This window comes from Ascaphus truei, chromosome 2 (assembly GCF_040206685.1).
Source record: "Ascaphus truei isolate aAscTru1 chromosome 2, aAscTru1.hap1, whole genome shotgun sequence".
Classification (NCBI taxonomy): Eukaryota; Metazoa; Chordata; class Amphibia; order Anura; family Ascaphidae; genus Ascaphus; species Ascaphus truei.
Window position 1 is genome coordinate 381,929,848 of NC_134484.1, and position 10,402 is coordinate 381,940,249.

The following is a 10,402-nucleotide window of genomic DNA, read 5'->3' on the forward strand; positions in this document are numbered from 1 at the left end:
GCTACCGGAAGTGACGTCATCGTTCTCACAGGATGAGACACCATCTTGGGTGGGGTCCCCCACCGGAACTTCTTCCTCCATTTCGATGTCCAGCGCCGGATACAGTAGGTCGCTTCTCAGCTCCGCTTGGGCCTTGGTCGGACCTTTCTCCTCGGCCGCCTCCATCGGAGCATGTGGGAGGTAAGAGGGTATCTCACCACTCCGCTGGCTTGCGACGAGGTCCTCTTCTCCTGACAAACTGGGAGTCGCCACGGCCTTGGGACTCTTTTGCTGCTCCAGGCGCACCAGCACAGGTTGTCGTGGGATCTCGATGCTCAGCTCTTCAAGACCACCGGTAAGTCGCTGGTCTTTGCTTTTAGCACCGCTGTAGTGGCCCGCCGGTAGGCGCATCAACACCGACGTAGGACTTCCCTGCTCGTCGTCCAATGAGGCAGACTCCGATGCTGGTAAGGGTACCTCCGCAGGGGACCGACAGCGAAGTTACGGGTTCTCGCTACGGTTGCAGGCCCCAGTTCCATTCTTTTCAGGTACTGTCATTAGCAGCGATCCCCATTCTCCGGGATCGACCTCCTCTCTTTTCACTCTGGGCAAGGCTTCAGCCGTCAGCAAGGCTGCATCTCCTCGCGCCTCCGCCGCGTGCCCAGGCACAAACGGCTCCACGGCCCACAAATAATGGATGCCACATTGGGGGCATCTCACAGTGGTGCTGGCTTCTCCGCCCGACAGCCTGCACTGCATACACAGGCACCACAGTACCTCTTTCCACCCGCCTTCCCCACCAGGAAGCCTCCTGGCAATTGGTAGGGGTGTATTTCGATAGTGTCCCTGACACAATTGGTAGTGGTGTTTGGCAAGGGAGACACACGGCGCAGCAGTCTCTCTTGTTCACCAGCTCCTCGCAAATGAGGGGCAGGAAGCGCACATCCAGCTCCTCCCTCAGTCAGCTCCGTTCTCTATTGGCAGATGCAACGACCCCGTTCCCTCTGGTGGAGATTAGAGGAGGGTCCCACAGCTGCACATCATGACCCAGAATTGGCTCTGAGCCTGTCACAGTCCAGGAGGGTGCGGCCACGGCTTTTGCGCCACATTTCCCCTCAGGGTGGTGATCTCTGTTTCGCGACTCTCCCGGCCAGGATTTTGCAAAAGTCTCTTCTGCACACAGCCCACGCGGTCTCCCAGGGAAGCGGGAGCCACCATTTTGGGTCACGCTGCAATCCACATTAGCAGCAGGGGCAACTTGCGTAGTGATCACTGTCTGGCAATCAGATACTCCATCATTATTTTCGCACGTAATCACAATGTCCTCACAGCTATCTTCCAGGGTAGCCCCCTGAGAATTTAGGCAGGACAAAAAATGGCGCGGCCACAGCCTTGGCGCCACTCCACAATAAACTGGCGAAAGTCACTTCTACATTTGGTACCTCCGTGGTACACCCACCTCGTGCGCTTTTTCCATCGGACGCGAGCCGCCATTTTGGACTCTCCTCACCGCGCGGGACATCATTACTTGCTGCCATCTTTACACTTCGATTGCGATTGCACATGGTGCTCCTCTCTGCTGGGCAGTCGCCATTTCTGATGCAATAAAGTATGCCAGTGCACCTCTACATCTCATGTACCTCAGGCTTGACTAACTCTCTCTCTGTATGCTGTACACACTATCCTCCAGTATGTGCTCTGTGGTAAGTAGTCTGTTACTGGATAGAGTACTCTGGCTTCTCCATGAAGTACTTAGGGCGTCACCTACTGTTGGCTACACCTAGCGCAGACCCTCCCAGGATTTCCTGACCCGCGTTAACCAGGCTATCCCCTAAGGCATCCTACGACTAGCTGCCTCAAGGTGACTAGAAAAGCTATAGCCCTGTCTCCAGATCTATCTTACTCCATATCAGGCCGTAGGGTGTGCTTTGCGAGTGAACATTGTACTCCTGTACTCCTGACTACCCCTAGGCTTCCTTCCATTCTGCAGAACATTACTGGTAGCATACATTCCCTGTTTCCTAGTCAGCCTAGCAGAAGCCTGTCCTGATGATCTCATCAGCGCCTCCAATTGTAATGGTGTTTCCCAGAGCCCTTCTGATTCTGACCCCTATGTGAGAAACTGCCCCCCATTACGTGTTATGTTATATGGTGCATCTGCTGGCTCACAGGACTCCTGAGTCTCCCGCTTGATGGTAGTGGGGATTTCACCAGGACTGGCTCGTGAGGTAGTGCTGAGTTCTACTCACAGTTGGTACAGCGCCTCCATCTCTTCCATAAATTAGTTCTTTTTGCTACCATTAGCCTCCTACGACTGCAGGGAGGAGTATCTGGAAAAGAACCCCTGGGTGCAACTTCTCCCTGATTAACTCCAGTCTCAGGCAAGAAGGCTCTTTGAATCATGGGCATCTTTATTGACATCAACCACGGCAGACTGCCCATCATAGCGGCCGGTACTTAGCCGCACATCAGCATAGTTGCACACCTCAAGGAAGTTCCCTCCTGACTCTGTAATAGAGACAGAGATATCTCTGCTACCTCTCCCCTAAGGGAGGGCCACCATTATGCCAGAGCCCTGGCACAGTGTGGGGTCAGCTTGTCACTCTGCAACTACTGACACTTGAGCTGCACAGACTCACAGCTCTTGCACCAGACACTTGACCCAGACATAACACACTAACTTTAGGAAGTGATGCGTATTATATAGCTCAAGAAAGACCCACCCCTGTGTCACTGTCAGTGGACACAGAGCATGCTGTCACTTCCTTTGCTTCACACTACACATCAAAAGGGGGTGAGGCCAATCCTCATGATAACTTCTAGCAAACCTGCCCTCTTAACAGGAATTACTGCACAAAAGAAGAGAAGCATGTAACCCCAAAATTACACAGGGCTACAAATGCAAAGTAGGAATTCCGGGAAATAGATTTGGACTGTTCAGCCCATTTCTAACTAGAACCAAAAATGACTACATTTAAAGTATAATATATAGCGTTCCCATGAAGGCGTTGTAATATACGAAAAGAGGATGAACAAAGGCAGTGCACTGCCAGCAAAAACGGAGGAGGCTAATGGTAGCAAAAAGAACTAATTTATTAAATAAAAGGATCAAGCATGACCCCTGGAGCACCCAGAAACCACACATCTACGTGTTTCGGGCCGTGCGCCCTTTAACAAGGTGTATAAAAAACAATACAGACACACAGGTATAAATACAGGCGTCGTTCGTGCCATGACAGTGACGTCATCGCTATTTCGACCAATCAGAAAGCTCCCCCTTCGTTACCCAATCCTGATAGGATCAGAAGAAAAAAATCACAATAAACTTTATTAGTCCTCTATGAACACTCTCGGGGCCACCATGGGTATGGAAGTGGAGCTTGCGATAGATCACTAAGAATAAAGTTTTGAACAATAAACAAAAATAATATTAAAATTAGTTTTAACAAAAAAACATCACCCTATACTCTAACCAAATCCCCAAACAAGACTAAATGTGTACTATACTTAAAAAATGAATATATAAAAAATATATCACTTTATACACATAAACATATAAATATTAAATAAAGGAGAAAAAGCATATAAAAAACCACCCTGCTTGTGGCCACATTATATGCTACTATGTAAACACATACTACATCAAATAAATCACCTCCAATACATTAATCCAATAATAATATAAACCAATGAAAAATAGTGAAATAAAATAAATAAAGAAAAAATAAAAACAAAGCAGCACCATGTACCCTCCTATAGTAATCCTGTGTAAACAATATAATTTCTAAAGGAAAGGTAAAGTGGACAAGACTTCAAATATTGATTAAAGGGCACGTGAAGTAATTTTAAAAAACAGGGGTATAAGTGTGGAAAGAATAATAACCATAAAATAATAAATTCATATATATATAAAAATATATATTAGACCTTATCTTAAAGTATGAATAATTAAATATGCTCGTACTTGAAAGTATTAGCATATGTACATAAACATATGTATTCAAACCCACTTAAACCAACAATTAAGAACTACAAGCAACATCAATCTAATCACCGTACGATCTCATGCCATAAATAAGAAATGGGTCGCAGGTGCGATCAAAGGAATGAATTAACATCTATAGTTCATATTAACCAATAATTGTAAGGACTATAAAGTGAAGAAAGACCTAATGTAACATTTTAACTCAACAGTATAAAATGGGAAACGAAACAGAGGTTCGGTATCACACAACAACAAGAGACCAGAGGGAGGCCGGATGATCACAGGAAATGGGTTAAGTCCCAGTCAGTATTAAGGCCAGAGGGAGCCCTTATCTTTAAGGTGAAAATCCAATAGGCCTCCCTCTGGTCAAGTCTTCTAATACGATTGCCCCCTCTAACATGGGGTGGCACAAATTCTATACCAGATGCTCTAATGTATCTAACATCCCCCATGTGGCAGTGGGTACAGTGTAGTGGTACTGGATGGTTTAAATCCTTATTTTTGAGCGTGTTTTAAGACTTCTAGTGGTTTGTCCCACATACTGTTTCCTACACCCACAGGTGAGGAGATAGATTACAAAAGATGTTTTGCAGTTAATAAAACTGCGTCTAAGAAATTTTTCCTTGGTTACATTACTTTCAAAAGTTTTAGTTGGTAACAAAATTTCACAAACTTTACAAGAACCACATCTATAGGAACCCCTAGTAGAGGGTCGAGAACTGTCTATATGGGAAACGAACAAACTAGGTGAAAGGGAATTGGATATGGTTTTTGCCTTTTTGAAAACAATCTTTGGTTTTAATGGTAAGTCCAGCCCTAGAACTGGATCAAGACGTAACACGTCCCAATGTTTTTCCAAAATTAGCCTGACCTCCTGCGCTTGCTGACTAAATTGAGTAAGGAAAAGGGGTTACCCACACTGTTGTAATACACGAATAAGAAAAATGCACCCCATAAAAAAGCGGCGAGAAAGAACAAGTCTTCAATATGGGGAACACAGGGATGTAACAAAATAGAAATATATTTTATTACAGCAATAGCTACAGCAACAACACTCTATCAGATACCAATGATATCAAATAATGAAAATATACACACACATGATGTAGAGAGCAGATTATATCTAAATTATTCCCACATAATAATAATTAGAGAGCAGAAAAAACACATAAGGGAAAGCACCAGGTTCCCCTCCTGAGAAAAGTACCCAGATACTAAATAGATAGTGACTAGAGTGAAGTAACACAATAATACTTCATATAAGATATCAATAGAACCACAAAATAAATGATTTTGTTCAGTACACGAGTATTCAAATAAGAACATAATAAAATAGAACTTCAAAAAATTATAGTGTACAGTGTCCTCTTGTCTCTTTAATAAATGAATGTAAAAGAGTCGTTGATTTATTCTAAGATGGTGCTCGGCATCACAAGTGCGCCACAGGAACACACTTTTGCTGTTCACATCATAAAACACTGATGCTCGTTTCATGCTTCCAGGCTTCAACAGGGGTGTGACTACCTCAGCATGTATAGTGAAATATATAAACCATGTAGTGATGTCATAACCAAATGAAATAAACAGACGATTCATGATAAAACCTCACAATCAATAATCAACTACAGAACAGCGTTATAAAGCAATTCCTAATTTAATCCCCTAGGGGTCACCGTATAAAGCACAAATAACCACTTGCATTCTTTCTGCAAAAAACATGTCCCAATATCACCACCCCAGCTACCTAAGGACACTTTCTGAATCCCGAATGCTAGGCGATCCAGTGGTGATCCCCCATGCTTGTGCATAAAAATGTCTAGTTACACTTGGTAACTTTTTTCCTGCAGACTGATCCTTTTTAGCATTCTTTATATTAGAATTGTATTCTAAGACACATCTCCTTAGTTCTCTTGTTGTCATACATGCTTTCACCCCAAAACCCTACCTAAGACTTAGACTCCCAACGTTGGGAGTCTCTAGGGTACAGGGAACAGACATTTAAAAAATGTTGTCTCTTTATTTCTGCCTGACTTATTTCCCCACACACTTTCCCTGTGACTCGCAAAGCCCTCTAACCTTATATACGGTTGGGCACCCACAAACCCTGTACTGGTTGTATGTCACCTTGGCTCTAGCTTGGGTACCTCCCTTAACCTAGGGATTCCTTCAGCTACAGGAATACATATTTATCCATGTGCCTCAGTCTTTTTTCTGGGCTGTGCTGAAGCAGGGTACCCTAGTAGTGAGTTGCACTTTCATTTTCAAGGGGAAGTATTGCTGGAACAACGTGCCTACTGTACATGTATCCAAGAATAAGGCATGATTCCCGGTTACATTTATTGGGGACCCGGTAACTCTGGACCCCAACCTCCTAGGCACATTCTGTCAAAGGTTCCTCCGCAACGCCCCCCCCTTGAAACTCATACCATAGCAATCCCTGCTTGATGGCATACCTGGAAAGGGAAAAACACAAAAACATGGTTTTATTACACAAAGTACAATGTGATTATACTTTGTTACTGGGTCCAAGAGCTAACTCTCTGGGACCCTTATACACAGAGCAGGGTAACCAAACGGGCTTGACCTTTATTATATAGCCTGGTTACCCCCTTCCGTCACACCGTATCCTGGATTCCCTACCATACATAGATTGAAGGCAATTGGTCAGGAAAAATGGGTCCTTTTCCCTGTTTTATAGATGTATAAATAGATAACTTATAGATGTTTGGATGGTGGGGTATTGGATTTTTTATATAATTGTATGTTGGTGTAATTGATATACCATTATTCACTGTTTCACTATTATAAAATCTATTACATCATTTGTCAATGATAGATATAACAATGGGATATGTAGAGCTACGTTTGATTGTCTATAACAGATTCCTGATTGCACTGTTGTATTTGTTTTTCAATCTTCTGGAGTCTCTTCACTGGTTATTATAAAGGTGTGGTCCTTTTTAATATGTGACTGTTTGAAGAAAAGTTCAGTTTGTGGGGCCCGATTGAATATGTTTCTTACACTATTATTGTATGATATCACTTTGCTTGTCATCGGTTAGAATGTTGAGGGTTTACTTCTGCGTCATTAGGCTGAGGCCCCGCTGCCTCAGTCAGCGCGCCCGCACTGCATGCAGGCAGCACGCTGAAAAGCAATTGACCGCTATCTGCGGTCTGTAGGGAGCAGGAGCTGGAGCGGCGGGGGGGTGGTTTGAGCGGGGGGGGCTTGGTTTGAGCGGAGGGCTCTCGTGCTGTCCACACCCTGCCCCACCGTGGGTCCCTCTCTCACTCCCGATGCCCCTCGCACTCTCTCACTCCCAGAGCACCTCGCACTCTCTCACTCCCGGAGCAGGAGTACACTGCAAAACGGGCACCAGAGGAGGGGGGGGGGGTATGCACGGCTGCACAGACTTCCCTCCGTAGCTCCAGACAGCTCCCCTCCTCATTGGCTCACTGTGAGGCCACGTGATGCGTCTCCGCTTGGGATCACGATCATCGTGTATCCCCTGCTGGCTGACGCGTCACAGTGCACAGCGAGCCTTGCAGCGAGGAGGGACTGGAGCTGGCTCGGGAGGAACTCAGGTCTAGTGAGTGAAGGGCACGCGGCTGCGCACGCCGCCGGATGCAGCGGGACCCAAGCCTTACATGGGTTCCTCCGGTCACGTTGGAGAATGTCAGTGAGAGAGGAGGAGGGGATTCCACCAGTGATCACTTGGCAACAGGACACCCTAACAATTTGAAAACTGAATGAGATCACTTCCGGTCACTGCCCACGTATTTCAACTGCACCCTTTTATCATTGTACTGCACAACTACCTGTTGAAAGGCTGTGTATGGGCTGAAACATCGCTTCTTAGAGTGACCTGTTCCTTTCAAATAAGAGCAACGTATTTTTGCACTATCTATGCGTGCTGCCTAATATGAATCGTTAGTGTTACTCTACTACTAGGATGGTGTGCTATCTCTCTCCTTTTATTCTATGTTTATTGTTAATAAGTATAGCCACACTTGAGGAGACAGGCACCTTACCCTATTTTGCTGAGAAAAGAAAAACATTTTTGGCTGTATTTTGGGGTATTTGGAATATGTCCATATTGTGCGCAGATATATTACATTGCGATTTTGGACAAAAACAGCACTTTGTGCTAATATATTCACGATGATACACAAAGCCCTTTGTTTTCTACTATACACATGCAGCTTATATTTTTGGGGTTGATTATATGTAATTAAATATGTTAAAGAGTCTTCTTTATGCAATAAAAACACTGTATTGGAAGTTACCTTAAAGCCTAGGTAATTCATGAGAAATTTACTATATTACTCTTGGAAAATGTACCTTTAAGTAATATTTATAGCCTGTAATGTTAGTGTGGTAACTTCCATAACCAAAAGTTTAAAAAGGAAGCAACATCTATTGGCATGTGGTTGTATATTCTAACAGTGAACCACTCTTTGATAAAGTCCATTCCTGGACGAAACGCGTCAGAGTGTCTTCTTGCTGATGTTCACTTCTTGATTTCAATAAAGTTTTTTATTTTTTCAATGTGTTTGGCTGTTTTGGAGGAGCTGTGACCGCCGCGTCACTCGTTTTTTCTTCCCCTTGTCGTCACATGCGGCCAGAGCACACCGACACCACGAGCAGCTTGGAACTACGCTGTTCAACTATCCGCACTGCAGGCAGACCAGACGAGCTCCCGTGAGTACTGACCAGCTGATTTCCCATACCGTAGGACACATGGTGCAGGTGAGGCCAACGGTTACCGGAGACATTGACTTACCTTTGGGCATTTCCTTGGACGTGCCTTTCTGTACTTCTACCGGTGTTATATGCTTCCCAGCCCCCCACCCTGATTTAGGCCAAAGACGGATGAAGTTTCTATAAGCTTTTATAGCAACATTTCATGAAGATGTGGTTGGTGTCTTTCTCCTTGTTCTATGGACTGATATATATATTACAGCCATGGTAGTAGCCTCAGGTATACTTGGGGGTCATTCCCCATTTTTTCTCAACCACTGGGGGCAGCCTCCCCCACAAAACTCTTGCAGATTTGAACTTGAAGAAAGCTCAAACTATTATTCATCAGGCTTACGTTGTTGCTTCTGTGCAGCATGCTACTGTGTATGGACATTTTATGCTGATCACAGCATTGTAGAACTGAAAAACTGAAAAAGCTATTCAGACGTTTCTTGTCTTACCCAAAATTATGTTGATGAAATGTATTATTCATGAAGACAAATTCACAAAAATTTCTGTCATCAAAATTCTCAGTTTTTATTACAGAGAAGGAAGGATTGATATAATTTCTGCGTTATTGCTGCATCTACATTATCACTGTACCGGATGAAGGGGCAGCGACCCCCAAAATGTGTGCTTTCTCGCGTGGACTGCCCCTTTAATAAGTTTGAAATCTCAGTTGAATTTTACTGGGTGCAAATGCTAGTGACAATTAAATCAATTAATAATCTAAGTAACTAGACCAAATGGCTGTGCTAGAGTCAAGGCTCCTTTTAACTTAATTTCTTTGTCTTCTTAGAAGAAGATTTTTTTTTTCTTGAATATATGTTCTCTTTTGCCAACCAGTAATCTGTGTCTGGTTTTATGTACGTGTTCAAGCTAAATTTTAATATATAATGATCAAAGTATTGTGATCCCCAGCAGTTTGGGGAGGATTGGATTTTGTAAATCTTCATTGACCTACTGTATGACCAAACTAAATTGTGTAAAATGACTAATGTCTGACACCTGTAAGTATATGCTTTATTGTTTGTAATAAGATGCTGCCATCTAGTGGCTAAAGATTATGAATCCCATTTATCTTGTATAATTATTTAATGCATTTAACACAAAAAATTACATAACTGTCAGTTAAAACCATACAACGTTTATTATAAAAAAATAAACACTATGCTCTACAGTGTCAGTTCATTAATAAATATATTAACATACTATTTAGTAGTCATTAAATTAACAAATAAGGAACACACAGTTTGTGATCTAAATATACAAAGAAAAAATATTTTAAAACACATTTGAGAAACCCCCAAATTCCAGGAATTATAAACAGGAGTAATAACTAGAACAATACATATTGTTATGGACTATTTCTTAAAAAGAGACAGTTGTACAACTCAAGTACATTTTATTTTAATTTTTAGAAACCTGTCAATTAACATAAACATATACATTTTCCAAATACAATGTGTTGCCACTACTGTATGTCTCCACTACCATTAATATTCCTGCTTTTATTTCTAGAAATGATGCCTTGCTATCAGTGACTGACCATGTAAGATCTATGTTTTCTATAATAAAAAATACCAACATGTATACAGAGACTAATGTCTTAACCTCCTAGAGTGAAGATTTAAATAGATTAATCCAGTTAAAGCTCACACTGTGCTGCTAATAAATAAGTTGATTGCCTGCACTGTATA